We start from the raw sequence: 16,808 nt of genomic DNA, 5'->3' as shown, positions 1-16,808 counted from the left end.
CTGTGGATATCATTTACTGGTGGATGCAAAGATTTTGGAATAATAGGACTCTATAGTCTGATAGGCAATAGATTGTCAAGAGCTGAGCTAGAGAGAGCTAAGCTGCCAGGTATCAAGGTGGTCAATTAAAACAAGCCAAAGTGAAAATAACAATTAAGCCTTGATTCACCTGCTGTGATAGCATAAACAGTAGCCCAGGAAGACATGTATAAGTTTCCTAAGGAGGCTATAATGCAGTACCACAAACTGGGTGGCCTGAGCAATGGAAATTTTGTGTCTGAAAGATTTTTAGGCCAGAAGTTCAAGATCAAGGTGTTGATAGAGTTGATTCCTTCTGAGGGTAGCAGGATGAGGGCGTCTTCTATGCCTCTTTTTTCTTTTCATGGTTTTCCACAATCTCAGGCTTTCTCTGACTTGTAAGTATATCATCCTGATATCTGCTTTTATCTTCACATGACATTCTCCCTGTTTGTGTATTTAAGTTTCGCTTTTTAATAAGGGCATCAGTCATGTTGGATGAGGGCACACTCTAATGATCTCATTCTAATTTGATTACCTGTTAAAAACAATAGCTACAAGTAAGGTCACCATTCTCAGGTACCAGGGGTTAGGACTTCAACATATGAGTTTTAGATGGAAAAAATTCAATCTCTAACATGCCAGTTTCTTGGCATTCTATTTTTTTTCCATGGAATAGAACTGAGTGAAGGTCAGATGTATTAGCGCACAGAAGAGGAAACATCTCACTGCCAAGGGAGCCCTTAACAAAAGGCTCCTGCCATTTTATGAACCCAGTTGGCTGAGGGGAGGTAGGAGGAAAAAGGCTAGTGGTAGAAAAGTACTGAAGACTGAGTCGGAGTGGAAAAAAATGATTTCAAATGTCCCTGATAAGGTGGTCTCAGTAAAAATCTCATCCAAGAACCCGTTGATAAGAAGGCTTCCTAATGATGTCATCTGGGCCAGGATTGCAGATATGCTTAACAGTGTGGTCAGCTTAGAGGCCTGAGTCCTTGACTATAACTCCCTCCAGACTATGTACCTTGTCTGCTGTGGGGAGGACAACTTTTTTTTTCCCGTAAGTCCTGCCAAAAAAGCCTTGTTACTGCCTATGGGTGGGCCTAAAGGATCACCTGGATTTTGGCCTGGAGCTGGACCTACACGATGTGGAGAGGCACAAAACTGACAGCGTCTACTCTTCACGCACTGCTCCAAAGATTTAGGTGGCTGGGTTCTTAGAATTTGTAAAGTGAGGATTAAATAATATTCTACCTTAGTTATCGCAAACACTTTTTTTTGGGTAATAGATCAGTGTGGACAAACATCTAATTTAAGATCACAAGTTGTATAACTTTAAGTTTTGTTTTGTTTGTTTATTTCAATTTTAGCAGTTGCTTTTGTGAGAAAATTTTGACTGGCTGGAAAGCACATGTCGTTTGTTCTGTTGAATGACACAATTTCTAAATTTGTTATCTTCTTGTGGTTTAATTTGTTGCTCTATCATTTATAATGAAAATCATATTGAAAACTTTTAGCAATGTAAGAATATAGGTGATGCTATTTCTTTTATGTTTTACATAGGGAGATATGACACCTTACTGTTCCTCTATTAGTCATCCTGAGATTGGCTATGTGATTAAAAGCCTGGTTCCTCCATTGTTTCTCCATTTGTGGCCAGAAAATTATCTGTATGGTGTTACCTGACACCACACAAATGTCTGATCTCCTAACACTCATTCACGTGATGGTTTTAATAGCAGTTGAAAACCCTTGCATAATTAATAGTCTCATTAGGGATTGTATATGGTGACTTTCCAATATTAGCTGGATGTGTCTTGTAAAGTAACATTTTCCCCATCAATTGAAGTGAGTTGGTGTATTATTTTTTATTACTGTATGACAAATTACCACATACTTACTGGCTTAATGCAACATCCATTTATTATCTCACATTTATTTAATGGGAAGTCAAAGCAGGCTCAACTGGGTTCTCTGCAAGGCTGAAATCACACTGCTGACTGAGATGGACTGTTACGCAGAGGCTCTGGAAGCAGAATAATCTGTTTCCAAGCTTGCTTGGACTGTTGGTAGAATCTAGTACCTTGTGATTGTAGTCTGAAGCTGGCTTTTCCTTGCTGGCTGTCAGCCAGGGGCCAATTCTCTGCTCCTGGAAGCCTTCTGCATCAAATCCTTGCATGCTTCAAATTTTTTGAACTTTCTTTTCTGTCACCATATAAAGAAAGCTTTCTTTTTTTTGAAATATTTGTGTGATCAAATTAGACCCGCACTTTGGCATGTGAGGTAACATAATCATATAGTGAAATCATATTCACAGTTTTCATTCATCGGGGAGTAATTCTTAGAAATTTGTCTATCACATTTGGTTACCTTGGACACAGTATTCACAAGAAAGCCCCATACATGTTCAATTCTCCTCTGTCTATTTAAATACCTCTCAAATTGGTGTTTGGCCATAGCTTCTTAAACATCTGTCTCTAGGTCTCCAATCAATGTAGGTTCCTTTGGGTCATTTAATAATATTAATTATGCTAATTCAGTAATTGAAGTTGTCCACAATTTCAGTTATCTGTTACCATGTAAGGTACATTAAAACTCTGTGGTATAAAACAACAACTATTTACTATTTCTTATGATTCTATGTGTTGACTGGGCAGTTCTGCTCATTCAGCTGTTTTTAGCTTGTGGCTAGGCCAGGCTTGGAAGCTCAAAGAAGATTTTTTCACATGCCTGTAGTCTTGCTATTTACTGTTGGCTGAAGTGCCCTAGTTTTCCTGCCAAGTGGCCCCTCTCTTTACATGATATCTCACCTTCCAGGGCTTTTTCACATGCTTCTTGTTCCAGAGAGCAAGACACTGCTTGCATCATGCTTGTTACCCTCCTGTACCAGTTTGAATAATGTTTCCCCAAAATTAATGTTTATCTGGAACATATGAATATGACCTTATTGGGAAACAGTATATTTGCTGATGCAATCAAGTTAATATGAGGCCATATTGGATTAGAGTAGGGCCTTACTCAAATGACTGGAGTCCTAATAAGTAGAGATAGACACAGAGACATAGAAAAAAGGCCATGTGAAGACAGAGATTAGAGTGATGCAGCTACAAACCAATGAATATCAATGGTTGCCAAGAGTCACCAGAAGCTAAGAATAGGCAATATGCAAGAAAGAACACTCCCTTAGAGCCTTAAAAGGGAGCACAACCATGCTGACACCTTAGCCTCTAGAACTAAGAGATAATACATTTCTGTTTTAAGCCAGCTTGTTTGTAGCACCTTTTTACAGTCGCCTTAAGAAACAAACACATTGCCCATTAGCCAAAGCAAGTCACAAGACCAAGCCCAGAGTCAGTGTGGGAGGGGACTAGACAAGGGTACAGTTGATAGGCGGCCACCAGTGTAATAGCCTACCATAGTTTGCCATCTGACACTTTATGGTTCACGTCTCACTTGCATGCAGAATACATGTAACCCTCCTACCCCCACCCCGTCCCCAGCCAAAGCCCTGAAATCTTATTCCATGAAGGCATTGGGCTTAAGTTTGAGTCCAGAATCTCATATCAATCAGGTCCAGATGCAAATGAAGCTCCTTGGTTGCAATTGCTCAACTCTGGAAGTCTGTGAACTAAAACATATTACCTTCCCTCCACACCCAACATACAATGGCAAGACAGGGTTATAAATGCAATGAATACTGTCCTTCCAAAAGGGGATGGTTTGGGGTGCAGGAAATACTTAGCAGTCATTGGTTCATAGCAGTTCTGAAATCCATCTGGGCAAGTGGCACAAGTTCTCTCTGTTCCAGCGGCACAGAATATTTTAACAGTTGTCAAATTACAAAAAATTGTTTGGAATTTAAGAACATTATTTGAAAAGCTTATTGCAATAAGGAGGAAGGGGTAATTGTAATAGGAGAGAATGACTGTCGCAGTAGACAGAGGGAAAATATTACAGTAGAATAAACACTCAACCATGGTATCTACAAGTGTCTCAACAGTCAGGCAGAGAAACGCTTTTCATTTTTTTAGAAAAATAATTTTTAATTGAGGGGATACATGTTCAGGTTTGTTACAAGTGTATATTGTGTGATGGGGGAGAGTGTCGACATGTACTGATCCCATAACCCAGATAGTGAACATGGCACCCAATAGGAAGTTTTTCAGTCTTAGCTCCCCTCCCTCCCTCCCTTCTCTTGGAGTCCCCAATGCCTCTTGTTACTATTTTTATATCCATGTGAATCTAAGATTTAGCACCCAATTGTAAGTGAGAACGTGTGGTATTTGGTATTCTGTTTCTGCATTAATTTGCTCAGGATAACGGCCTCCAGCTCCATCCATGTTGCTTTGGAGGATATTATTTCATTCATTTTATGGCTATATAGTATTCCATGGTGTATATGGACTACATTTTATTTATCCAATCCACTGTTGATGGGCACCTGGGTGGATTCCATGTCTTTGTGATTGTGAATAGTACCTTGATGAACATGTGAGTGCTTGTGTCTTTTTGGTGGAATGATTTATTTTCTTTTGAATATATACCCAGTAGTGGGATAGCTCAGTCGAATGGTAGGCGTGTTTTTATTTGAGAAATCTCCAAACTGCTTTCTGCAGGGGCTGAATTAATTTACATTCTCACTAACAGTGTATAGGTGTTCCCTTTACTTTGCAACCTCACCAAAATTTGTTTTTTGACTTTTTAATAATAGCCATTATCACTGGAGTGAGATGGTGTCTCATATTGGTTTTGATTTGGGTCTCTCAGATGATTAGTGTTATTGAGCATTGTTTTTTATGTTTCTTGGCCACTTCTATGTCTTTTTGGGGAAGTGGTTGTCATTTGCCTTCTTTTTAATAGGATTATTTGTGCTTTTCTTATTGATTAGTTTAAATTCCTTATAGTTGTGGATATTGGTCCTTTTTCCGATGCATAGTTTGCAAATATTCCCTCCTATTATGTTGAATGGGAGGTTCTGTTTCTGTTAGATTCTCTTTTTAACCTGTTGAGTATTCCTTTTGCTGTTCAGAAGCTCTTTAGTTTAACTAAATCGCATTTGTCTATTTTTTGATTTTATGCAATTGCTTTTGAGGTCTTCATCATTAATTACTTGACTAGGACCAAGTCTAGAAGTGTATTTCCTAGGTTTTCTTCTAGAATTTATCGTTTTAGGTCTTATATTTAAGTCTTTAATCTATTTAGATTTAATTTTTGTGTATGGTGAGAGGTAGGGGTCTAGTTTCAATCTTCTGCATATGGCTAGCCAGTTATCCCAGCACTATTTATGGAATAGCAAGTCCTTTCCGCATTGCTTGTTTGTAATCAACTTTATCCAAGATCAGATGTTGGTAGGTATGTGTCATTTTTTCTGCATTCTCTATTCTGTTCCATTTGTCTATGCATTTGTATTTTATTTTCTAGAGTGTTGTAAGTAGTCTTTGCCCCTTGTAATTTCTTGCACTGAAGTCTTTCTGAATTTTGGAGGAAGCCACAGTTGGGTTCATCCAACGTTTATCCTTACCTCCTTCCTACCCCATAGAGGCTGAAAAGCCAGAAATTATACTTCATAGACTCCCTTGTTTCTGAAGATGGTTAGGTTTTGCAGATTAGATCTTATTTAGAAATTAAGTGGGAGATGAGGAGCTGCAGTCAATGACGCATCAGTTTTGCTGGTGTACATCCAGTAGATAGATGTAGCATAGCTCTGGAGCCTCCATAATCATCAAATTACAACTACAGGTAGTGGTACAGCAACAGCTTCCAGCTCCTTGGATCATACTGCGCATCTGGATGCAGAAGTTCAGACAGTGTCCCCATATGTCAGCTTCTTGACTCTTCATCTTCCTGACTGAGAGCGAGAGAGCAGTTTCCTTGACAAGTTTGTTTTCTGGTGGTGTTCTGGTAACTAATCCAAAGCTCAGACTGGAGCTTGGTTCTTTGACCCTTCTACAATTTCACAAATACTTAATTCCTGTAATAAACACTTTTATTTGTCTATAATAACAAGAGAGATTTCTGTTATCTGCAGTTAAGTCCTGACTAATACACAGCTGGTCCTTTCATGACTGCAGGGACCATTTCCGGACACTAAGATGCAGAATTCCTGAAGTTTGGTGATTTACATGTCTAAACTAAATATATGGTCTAGTGAATTGCCACTAATAATATACTCTGCTTGAAAAGTATTTTAACCTAGTGTGGACTGATGTTGCCTCCCTCCTTTCCCCCCTTCCCTATAAAATATTTAGGTTTTAAAGATGATATAACCTTACCGAAGGAAGACAAATGTATACTGCATTCCTTGGCAAATGATGGCAGGAAGGTAAACCTGGGGATGTAAACCTTGATAAAGATAAACCTTGAGGACATTATGCTAAGTAAAGTAAGCCTGTCACAAAAAGACAAATATTGTGTGATTCCACTTATATGAGATATCTAGAGTAGTAAAATTTATAAAAACAAAAAAGTAGAAACTTCTATACCCATAAAAAAACAATTCTCCATTTGCATTTTCCCCAGCCCCTGAGGAGGAAAGAAAGACTCCTGGAGGATATTGCTAAGTCTACAGCCGTAGATTGTAAAAAAAAAAAAAAAACAAGTGGGAAAGATTATATCATCTTTAAAAAACATTTTATAGGGAGGAACACAGAAGAGGGAAGTAACGTCAGTCTACACTGATTTATAATAGTTGTCAAGCAGAGTATAGTAATAATGACAATCCACTAGATCATATATTTAGTTTAGTAATTAAGTAAATTAATTAGTATTAAGGTAAATTAATTTACCTTCCTTTTCAGCTGATACATTGAAAAACATAATAGGGAAGTCAATTACAACTAAGTATTTTCAGGGGCTTTAATTAATTCATTAGTTATTTGGACAATGTAGTCAGTACACCCACTGCTATAACAATTAATAATTGATGTAAGGCTTTTTTGTACCATTATCTCTGAGAATTAAGTGGATATGTAGACTTTAAAAATACCCCTATATCTTTCAAATACTTTATGTTTGAGGAGGTTTCAGCTTGTTTTCCCCCAATTTGCTTTCTGTGAATATTAAATATATACTTTTTTTCTGGTAATGTTTTATTTCTTGATTTACATGGTAGGTACACCAATGTTCAGTTATCAATTACCCCTTGAGTTTTTAAAATAGTGGTAAAAATACACATCATAACATTTATCATTTTAACCATTTTTTATATGTACAGTTCCATAGTTTTAAGTATATTCACATTGTTGTGAAAGCAACATCTAGAAGTTTTTCATCTTGCAAAACTGAAACTCTATAACCATGAAACAACAGCTCTCCATTTCCCTTTCCACAGCCCCTGGTAACCACCTTTCTAGTTTTTCATTTCTATAAAATATGCTACTCCAGATATCTCATGTAAATGGAATCATACAGTATTTGTCTTTTTGTGACAGTCTTATTTCACTAAGCATAATGTCCTCAAGGTTCATCTATGTTGTATTATGTATAAAAATTTATATCCTTTTTTAAGACCGAATAATATTTCACTGTATGTATATGCCACATTTTTTTTTTTTTTTTTTTTTTTTTTATTATACTTTAAGTTCTAGGGTACATGTGCATAACGTGCAGGTTTGTTACATATGTAAACTTATGCCATGTTGGTGTGCTGCACCCATCAACTCGTCAGCACCCATCAATTCATCATTTATATCATGTATAACTCCCCAATGCAATCCCTCCCTCCTCCCCCCTCCCCCCTCCCCATGATAGACCCCAGTGTGTGATGTTCCCCTTCCCGAGTCCAAGTGATCTCATTGTTCAGTTCCCACCTATGAGTGAGAACATGCGGTGTTTGGTTTTCTCTTCTTGTGATAGTTTGCTAAGAATGATGGTTTCCAGCTGCATCCATGTCCCTACAAAGGACGCAAACTCATCCTTTTTTATGGCTGCATAGTATTCCATGGTGTATATGTGCCACATTTTCTTAATCCAGTCTGTCACAGATGGACATTTGGGTTGATTCCAAGTCTTTGCTATTGTGAATAGTGCCGCAATAAACATACGTGTACATGTGTCTTTGTAGTAGACTAATTTATAATCCTTTGGGTATATACCCAGTAGTGGGATGGCTGGGTCATATGGTACATCTAGTTCTAGATCCTTGAGGAATTGCCATACTGTTTTCCATAATGGTTGAACTAGTTTACAATCCCACCAACAGTGTAAAAGTGTTCCTATTTCTCCACATCCTCTCCAACACCTGTTGTTTCCTGACTTCTTAATGATTGCCATTCTAACTGGTGTGAGATGGTATCTCATTGTGGTTTTGATTTGCATTTCTCTGATGGCGAGTGATGATGAGCATTTTTTCATGTGTCTGTTGGCTGTATGAATATCTTCTTTTGAGAAATGTCTGTTCATATCCTTTCCCCACTTTTTGATGGGGTTGTTTGTTTTTTTCTCGTATATTTGTTTGAGTTCTTTGTAGATTCTGGATATTAGCCCTTTGTCAGATGAGTAGATTGCAAAAATTTTCTCCCATTCTGTAGGTTGCCTGTTCACTCTGATGGTAGTTTCTTTTGCTGTGCAAAAGCTCTTTAGTTTAATTAGATCCCATTTGTCAATTTTTGCTTTTGCTGCCGTTGCTTTTGGTGTTTTAGACATGAAGTCCTTGCCCATGCCTATGTCCTGAATGGTACTACCTAGATTTTCTTCTAGGGTTTTTATGGTATTAGGTCTAACATTTAAGTCTCTAATCCATCTTGAATTAATCTTCGTATAAGGGGTAAGGAAAGGATCCAGTTTCAGCTTTCTACTTATGGCTAGCCAATTTTCCCAGCACCATTTATTAAATAGGGAATCCTTTCCCCATTTCTTGTTTCTCTCAGGTTTGTCAAAGATCAGATGGCTGTAGATGTGCGGTATTATTTCTGAGGACTCTGTTCTGTTCCATTGGTCTATATCTCTGTTTTGGTACCAGTACCATGCTGTTTTGGTTACTGTAGCCTTGTAGTATAGTTTGAAGTCAGGTAGCGTGATGCCTCCAGCTTTGTCCTTTTGACTTAGGATTGTCTTGGCAATGCGGGCTCTTTTTTGGTTCCATATGAACTTTAAAGCAGTTTTTTCCAATTCTGTGAAGAAAGTCATTGGTAGCTTGATGGGGATGGCATTGAATCTATAAATAACCTTGGGGAGTATGGCCATTTTCACGATATTGATTCTTCCTATCCATGAGCATGGTATGTTCTTCCATTTGTTTGTGTCCTCTTTGATTTCACTGAGCAGTGGTTTGTAGTTCTCCTTGAAGAGGTCCTTTACATCCCTTGTAAGCTGGATTCCTAGGTATTTTATTCTCTTTGAAGCAATTGTGAATGGAAGTTCATTCCTGATTTGGCTCTCTGCTTGTCTGTTGCTGGTGTATAAGAATGCTTGTGATTTTTGCACATTAATTTTGTATCCTGAGACTTTGCTGAAGTTGCTTATCAGCTTAAGGAGATTTTGGGCTGAGACGATGGGGTTTTCTAAATATACAATCATGTCATCTGCAAACAGGGACAATTTGACTTCTTCTTTTCCTAACTGGATACCCTTGATTTCTTTCTCTTGCCTGATTGCCCTAGCCAGAACTTCCAACACTATGTTGAATAGGAGTGGTGAGAGAGGGCATCCCTGTCTTGTGCCAGTTTTCAAAGGGAATTTTTCCAGTTTTTGCCCATTCAGTATGATATTAGCTGTGGGTTTGTCATAAATAGCTCTTATTATTTTGAGGTACGTTCCATCAATACCGAATTTATTGAGCGTTTTTAGCATGAAGGGCTGTTGAATTTTGTCAAAAGCCTTTTCTGCATCTATTGAGACAATCATGTGGTTCTTGTCTTTGGTTCTGTTTATATGCTGGATTACGTTTATTGATTTGCGAATGTTGAACCAGCCTTGCATCCCAGGGATGAAGCCCACTTGATCATGGTGGATAAGCTTTTTGATGTGCTGCTGAATCCGGTTTGCCAGTATTTTATTGAGGATTTTTGCATCAATGTTCATCAGGGATATTGGTCTAAAATTCTCTTTTTTTGTTGTGTCTCTGCCAGGCTTTGGTATCAGGATGATGTTGGCCTCATAAAATGAGTTAGGGAGGATTCCCTCTTTTTCTATTGATTGGAATAGTTTCAGAAGGAATGGTACCAGCTCCTCCTTGTACCTCTGGTAGAATTCAGCTGTGAATCCATCTGGTCCTGGACTTTTTTTGGTGGGTAGGCTATTAATTGTTGCCTCAATTTCAGAGCCTGCTATTGGTCTATTCAGGGATTCAACTTCTTCCTGGTTTAGCCTTGGGAGAGTGTAAGTGTCCAGGAAATTATCCATTTCTTCTAGATTTTCTAGTTGATTTGCGTAGAGGCGTTTATAGTATTCTCTGATGGTAGTTTGTATTTCTGTGGGGTCAGTGGTGATATCCCCTTTATCATTTTTTATTGCATCTATTTGATTCCTCTCTCTTTTTTTCTTTATTAGCCTTGCTAGCGGTCTGTCAATTTTGTTGATCTTTTCAAAAAACCAACTCCTGGATTCATTGATTTTTTGGAGGGTTTTTTGTGTCTCTATCTCCTTCAGTTCTGCTCTGATCTTAGTTATTTCTTGCCTTCTGCTAGCTTTTGAATGTATTTGCTCTTGCCTCTCTAGTTCTTTCAATTGTGATGTTAGAGTGTCAATTTTAGATCTTTCCTGCTTTCTCTTGTGGGCATTTAGTGCTATAAATTTCCCTCTACACACTGCTTTAAATGTGTCCCAGAGATTCTGGTATGTTGTATCTTTGTTCTCATTGGTTTCAAAGAACATCTTTATTTCCGCTTTCATTTCGTTATGTACCCAGTAGTCATTCAGGAGCAGGTTGTTCAGTTTCCATGTAGTTGAGCGGTTTTGATTGAGTTTCTTAGTCCTGAGTTCTAGTTTGATTGCACTGTGGTCTGAGAGACAGTTTGTTATAATTTCTGTTCTTTTACATTTGCTGAGGAGTACTTTACTTCCAATTATGTGGTCAATTTTGGAATAAGTGCGATGTGGTGCTGAGAAGAATGTATATTCTGTTGATTTGGGGTGGAGAGTTCTATAGATGTCTATTAGGTCCGCTTGGTGCAGAGATGAGTTCAATTCCTGGATATCCTTGTTAACTTTCTGTCTCGTTGATCTGTCTAATGTTGACAGCGGAGTGTTGAAGTCTCCCATTATTATTGTATGGGAGTCTAAGTCTCTTTGTAAGTCTCTAAGGACTTGCTTTATGAATCTGGGTGCTCCTGTATTGGGTGCATATATATTTAGGAGAGTTAGCTCTTCCTGTTGAATTGATCCCTTTACCATTATGTAATGGCCTTCTTTGTCTCTTTTGATCTTTGATGGTTTAAAGTCTGTTTTATCAGAGACTAGGATTGCAACCCCTGCTTTTTTTTGTTCTCCATTTGCTTGGTAGATCTTCCTCCATCCCTTTATTTTGAGCCTATGTATGTCTCTGCATGTGAGATGGGTCTCCTGAATACAGCAGACTGATGGGTCTTGACTCTTTATCCAGTTTGCCAGTCTGTGTCTTTTAATTGGAGCATTTAGTCCATTAACATTTAAGGTTAATATTGTTATGTGTGAACTTGATCCTGCCATTATGATATTAACTGGTTATTTTGCTCGTTAGTTGATGCAGTTTCTTCCTAGCCTCGATGGTCTTTACATTTTGCCAAGTTTTTGCGATGGCTGGTACCGGTTGTTCCTTTCCATGTTTAGGGCTTCCTTCAGGGTCTCTTGTAAGGCAGGCCTGGTGGTGACAAAATCTCTAAGCATTTGCTTATCTGTAAAGGATTTTATTTCTCCTTCACTTATGAAACTTAGTTTGGCTGGATATGAAATTCTGGGTTTAAAATTCTTTTCTTTAAGAACGTTGAATATTGGCCCCCACTCTCTTCTGGCTTGTAGAGTTTCTGCCGAGAGATCTGCTGTTAGTCTGATGGGCTTCCCTTTGTGGGTGACCCGACCTTTCTCTCTGGCTGCCCTTAAGATTTTTTCTTTCATTTCAACTTTGGTGAATCTGGCAATTATGTGTCTTGGAATTGCTCTTCTGGAGGAGTATCTTTGTGGCGTTCTCTGTATTTCCTGAATTTGAATGTTGGCCTGCCCTACTAGGTTGGGGAAGTTCTCCTGGATGATATCCTGAAGAGTGTTTTCCAACTTGGTTCCATTTTCCCCCTCACTTTCAGGCACCCCAATCAGACGTAGATTTGGTCTTTTTACGTAATCCCATACTTCTTGCAGGCTTTGCTCATTTCTTTTTCTTCTTTTTTCTTTTGGTTTCTCTTCTCGCTTCATTTCATTCATTTGATCTTCAATCGCTGATACTCTTTCTTCCAGTTGATCGAGTCGGTTACTGAAGCTTGTGCATTTGTCACGTATTTCTCGTGTCATGGTTTTCATCTCTGTCATTTCGTTTATGATCTTCTCTGCATTAATGAGTCTAGCTGTCAATTCTTCCACTCTTTTTTCAAGATTTTTAGTTTCTTTGCGCTGGGTACGTAATTCCTCCTTTAGCTCTGATAAGTTTGATGGACTGAAGCCTTCTTCTCTCCTCTCGTCCAAGTCATTCTCTGACCAGCTTTGATCCGTTGCTGGTGATGGGCTGCGCTCCTTTGCAGGGGGAGATGCGCTCTTATTTTTTGAATTTCCAGCTTTTCTGCCCTGCTTCTTCCCCATCTTTGTGGTTTTATCTGTCTCTGGTCTTTGATGGTGGTGACGAACTGATGGGGTTTTGGTATAGGTGTCCTTCCTGTTTGATAGTTTTCCTTCTGACAGTCAGAAGGACTCTCTGTTGGTCTGTTGGAGATTGCTTGAGGTCCACTCCAGACCCTGTTTGCCTGGGTATCAGCAGCAGAGGTTGCCGAAGATAGAATATTGCTGAACAGCGAGTGTACCTGTCTGATTCTTCCTTTGGAAGTGTCCTCTCAGGGGTGTACTCCACCCTGTGAGGTGTGGGGTGTCAGACTGCCCCTAGTGGGGGATTTCTCCCAGCTAGGCTACTCAGGGGTCAGGGACACACCTGAGCAGGCAGTCTGTCCGTTCTCAGATCTCAACCTCCGCGTTGGGAGATCCGCGGCTCTCCCCAAAGCTGTCAGACAGAGTCGTTCGCGTCTGCACCGGCTCCCTTTACTTCCCCTGTTGGTCTTCAGCTGTGCGCTGTCCCCAGAGGTGGAGACTACAGAGACAGGCAGGCTTCCTTGAGCTGCTGTGAGCTCCACCCAGTTCGAGCTTCCCAGCGGCTTTGTTTACCTACTTAAGCCTCAGCAATGGCGGGCGCCCCTCCCCCAGCCTCGCTGCTGCCTTGCGGATAGATCGCGGCAGACTGCTGTGTTAGCAGTGAGGGAGGCTTCGTGGGCGTGGGACCCTCCCGGCCAGGTGTGGGATATATTCTCCTGGAATGCCTGTATGCTTACAGCGCAGTATTGGGGTGGGAGTTACCCGATTTTCCAGGTGTTGTGTGTCTCAGTTCCCCTGGCTAGGAAAACGGATCCCCTTCCCCCTTGCGCTTCCAGGTGAGGCGATGCCTCGCCCTGCTTCAGCTCTCGCTGGTCAGGCTGCAGCAGCTGACCAGCACCGATTGTCCGGCACTCCCTAGTGAGATGACCCCAGTACCTCAGTTGAAAATGCAGAAATCACCGGTCTTCTGTGTCGCTCGCGCTGGGAGTTGGAGACTGGAGTTGTTCCTATTCGGCCATCTTGCTCCGCCCCCCGTATATGCCACATTTTATCTGTTTACTTGTTCATGAACCCTTGGGTTGCTTTTACAGTTTAGCTACTGTGAATAACGTTGCTATAAGCCTGGCTGGACAATAGGTCTTTGAGATATTTGCTTTCAGTTCTTCTAAATATATACACAAAAGTGGGATTTGGGGATCATATGGTAATTATATTTTTAATTTTTTGAGGAGCTTTCGTACTGTTTTCTGTAGTCATTGTATTAAATACAGACTTTCCATTAGGCAGTTTGACATGTTGCTATTTATTCTTCTGACAGTAATCATAAAAATATTAAACTTGTTTGTCAAATTCAAAATGCCATTTTCACCCCAACCTATCCATTTCAATGATTTCTTCTGAAGTTTTGGCTACTACCAGTTCAGTTTTCCTGCTCAATCACCAGAATATTTCCAGTTTAATTTTAGTTTTCAAAACAAGTGTGTCTATGTTACTCAAACTTTTAAACAATTCTGTATTTCCTAAAGCAATCATCACTTGGGAGCCACTGCCAGTTCATATTAATTCCTTTATTAAATCTTGCAAGATAATGAGGGAAACCACATCAATCTCAGAATACCTTTGTGGATCTCTTACCAACTTTAATTGTAGTGGGCTTCTTCCCTAAAAAAAATCTTTAGAAACAAGCTCAGCTTGGTTTATTTTGCCTTCAGAGGCCTTATCACCAAACTTTACTGCCTCTTAGGATTGCCTCTGGAATCTAAGGTATTGCCTCTGGAATCTAAGGTATTACCTCTGGAATCTAAGGTTGTTTTCTTGGAACTGGCTTAACTACCTCGTCTGACTGCAGTCTTCTAGAGGATTTTCTGCCCCATTTCTATCAGCAAATGGCTAAAGTAAGCCTACTTTCACATGAGCATTAGCCTACTAAATGCAGAGCATCTACTACTGCCCTTTCCTGCTCCCAGTGCTCCTTAATATGTTAGAGAAATCATCTTGTGAAAAGTGTTATGAATTTCATTTCCCTTATTAAAGTCAATTACTGAATCATAAACTCTACTTTAGTTCCAGTGGGGTGTTAAGTATATTAGTAAACCCATCTATTCATGGCTAGCCTTATCTTTGACTTTAGGAATAATTTCTCTCATTTGCCACTAAATCTGTTAGTAGTTTTTGAGACAGCTCTTTCACTAGGCTGTAAATATTCATTTCATCGGAGAGTTAGAGAAGACTTCTCCATCTTTGAAGGGGACTCTAGACTTTTAAAACATGTTCCAAGTCTTTCATTGTAAGGAGATTTTCTAACCTAATTTTATTTTTGTTAATACAATGGTGTCTATATGTTTAGTGTATATTAAACCATTTATATATCTTGAACATCATTTATTTCATCAATGAAAAAATTCATTTTTTTATTATACTTTAATTTCTAGGGTACATGTGCACAACGTGCAGGTTTGTTACATGTGTATACGTGTACCATGTTGGTGTGCTGCACCCATTAACCCATCATTTACATTAGGCATATCTCCTAATGCTAACCCTGCCCCTTACCCCCTCCCCACAATAGGACCCAGTGTGTGATGCTCCCCTTCCTGTGTCCAAGTGATCTCATTGTTCAATTCCCACCTATGAGTGAGAACATGTGGTATTTGGTTTTCTGTTCTTGCGATAGTTTGCTGAAAATGACATCTGTCATGCTGATTAACATACCTTCAGGTTGTATCTTTTTATATCCGTATTGAAGATGCTTAATAACCTCCCCTGGAGATGGATTCTTGATTAGGGTACATCATATGCTAGCTAACCACCTTTATGATGAAGATGACAGTTATCTTGGATACATCACAATATCTATTACTGAAAATATAAAGTGAGTAATCTAACTAGATAATAGTTACATGAAAAGAAAAAAACATAAATTTGAAGTTTTTCTATATTAAAAGATAAACTTGGCAAGTGCATGTAACATTTATCTCTCCCAGCCTTTCTGTCAGTCCCTCTTCTACCACTAGTGATGGCCCTCCTTCTCCCTGGAAGACAGTTAATGTTCTTCTGATCTTCTTTCTTTATCAAAACAGGTTCTTAGAAAAATATTTGGTGAACTCATACACAGTAAGAGGTTGATAACAGTTTAGAGAAAGTGGTGAGAACAGGTTGAAAGCTTGTTGTGTGCTAAATGCCAGGCTTATTTGTACGTTTGAAGATACTTGAAAAGGACAAATAGTTGAGCAAAATCCTACCATCTCAAGTTACCATTTACTGAGCATGTACTGTGCATGCACCCTGATACATATGTCATATATATATATATATATATATATATATATATATATATATATATGTGTGTGTGTATGTATAAATATAATGTGTGTGTATATACACATACACACACACACATATAAACACATTATCTCATTTAACCCTCATAACCTTATGATGCAGCTAGCATTATTTCTATTTTATCATTTAGGAAACTGAGGCTCAGAGAGGTTAAGTAAATTGCCTAAGGTCTTTTCACTGTAATCACAGTGATACAATTTCCTGGGGCTTGCATTTTAACAGTGAAAAAAGTCTTAGTACATAGGAATTCATGTCTCATTGTGATTTTCAGACTTCACTTAACTGATGGGAAAAATAATTGTTACATTAAACAATTGCTCTCTTTTGTAGTGGGATATCTCAGTGAGAAATTTGCAAGTAAAGGCATCCATGTGTGCTAGGTCTGTATTTTAACAGTTTTGTCTGTTGGTGTTTTTTCTCCCCCATCTATACCACCTTCTTTATACATACACATGCACAGACACTCATATATGCACACATACAAACACACATTATTCCTTGCAGACTTAGCTAATATTATTATAGAAGAGTGTAGTGTTTCGAATGTTATGATATATTTTATTAATATTTTCTGGGAATTAAATGGAGGCTTAATATTCCCATTGGTGTCTTTCAATGTCAGAATATTCTGCCTTCCTTTTTGCTTTGAAGTTCTTATATAAATCCTTTTGTATTGAAACTATCCTTCAGTCAGGTTTTGTGATAAAAATTAATTGCAAGTAAGTTGTACATCGACTCTTATACAT

The sequence above is a fragment of the Rhinopithecus roxellana genome, chromosome 7, assembly GCF_007565055.1.
Source record: "Rhinopithecus roxellana isolate Shanxi Qingling chromosome 7, ASM756505v1, whole genome shotgun sequence".
Classification (NCBI taxonomy): domain Eukaryota; kingdom Metazoa; phylum Chordata; class Mammalia; order Primates; family Cercopithecidae; genus Rhinopithecus; species Rhinopithecus roxellana.
The sequence above is the reverse complement of the archived record's forward strand: the minus strand, read 5'-3'. Positions refer to the sequence as shown.